This window comes from Triticum aestivum, chromosome 5D (assembly GCF_018294505.1).
Source record: "Triticum aestivum cultivar Chinese Spring chromosome 5D, IWGSC CS RefSeq v2.1, whole genome shotgun sequence".
Taxonomy (NCBI): domain Eukaryota; kingdom Viridiplantae; phylum Streptophyta; class Magnoliopsida; order Poales; family Poaceae; genus Triticum; species Triticum aestivum.
In genome coordinates, this window is record NC_057808.1 from 87,618,350 (window position 1) to 87,619,830 (window position 1,481).

The window sequence follows — 1,481 nt, forward strand, 5'->3', positions numbered from 1 at the left end:
ACCGCCACCACCACCATTTCTTCTTCACCGACAACCACACAAAGACAGAAAGGTTTGATTCACCCCCTCGCTGTTGTCGAAAGGGGACTCGCGAGCCTACACACTGAAACGCTCCTGCGACCAACACCATCGCCGTCTCCATGACTCTCTCTCTCTCTCTCTCTCTAATCCAAGATTGGAGAAAGAAGATCTAAGAGGGGCCTATAGAGAATGTAGTCAGAAATCCATAATAGAGTCCGACCACAACGACCGAATTAATTATCCTCATCGAGAAACTTAGACTACTAAATAGAAAAGATTTGAAAATCATGGCATGGGTCTCCTTTTTTTCTTTCTTTAGAGTTTTCTATATGCACAATTTCTCGATGTTTAGATGAGAATTTCTTGACTTTCCATATATAGAAAGAGATAGACTATAAATGACATCTCTTATGTCAATAAGACCAAAGGGATGGATATTAAATGATAGGAAGTGCTAGGAAGTGAAATAGAATGAAGTAGAGCCACTTTGGGCTTCCCTATGAAATGAGGCATGGAACGGAGCCACTACGAAGAAATTATGGGAGTTACGAAAGAAGCTTCGGACCCATATTGTTCATGGGTTGAGAGCGGGAGTTGAACTCTAGGAGGTCGAATCCCCCCTTGTTCCTCAGTAGCTCAGTGCTAGAGCGGTCGGCTGTTAACTAACTGGTCGTAGGTTCGAATCCTACTTGGGGAGATTTTATTCATTCTTTAATGTGAGAATTTTAATGCAAGAATAAATAATTGAATTAAAGGGCTTGCTTTGACCCTTAGGAGTAGGTAACTCGTTCGCTATCCTTGTTTCTATTTATATTGCATTCTATCTCATCGTATCACATTATGTTCTATGATTCCACTTCAACAAAAGGAAAGAGCATACCTAAGTTCAATAGCTTTACGTCTGCTATCCCGATCATGATTTTCCTACCCTCAGGGGGAAAGTAAAGGCCCTTCCCCTTTGGAAGGCTGTGGGCGAGGAGGAATTCGAACCCCCGACACCGTGGTTCGTAGCCACGTGCTCTAATCCTCTGAGCTACAGGCCCAGCTGTCTCCATTGGATCTCTTCCCGGGGGTACCCCTTCATTTCAGGTTAAGAAGATGGGAAAGCGCCTTTCTCTCTATAAGAACAGTGCGTTCCGAGGTGTGAAGTGGGAGAGAGGGGATGTGATGATTGAGGTTTTGAATAAGACGACCTTTGCATTTTAGATTTGGATCTCTTTTCTTATTTCAAAATAGTGAAAATGTCAAATAAGAGGTGTTAAGCTTTTTATCATTCTGGCATCGAGCTATTTTGCCGCAGGACCTCCCTACAGTATTTCACCGCAGTAGAGTTTAACCACCAAATTCGGGATGGATTGGTGTGGTTCCTCTACGCCCAGGACACCAGAATATCGAACCATGAACGAGGAAAGGCATGAGATAAATATTGGCTAGTAATTGTGAAGCCCCAATTCTTGACT

At 43.1% G+C, this 1,481-nt stretch overlaps 1 non-coding gene across 1 annotated transcript; it reads left to right on the forward strand.

The window, feature by feature from the left end:
• The first annotated feature begins 646 nt into the window (after nucleotides 1–646).
• On the forward strand, nucleotides 647–718 carry TRNAN-GUU (transfer RNA asparagine (anticodon GUU)). Its single transcript has one exon. It is a non-coding gene; the product is annotated as a tRNA-Asn (tRNA).
• The last annotated feature ends 763 nt before the right edge of the window (nucleotides 719–1,481 follow it).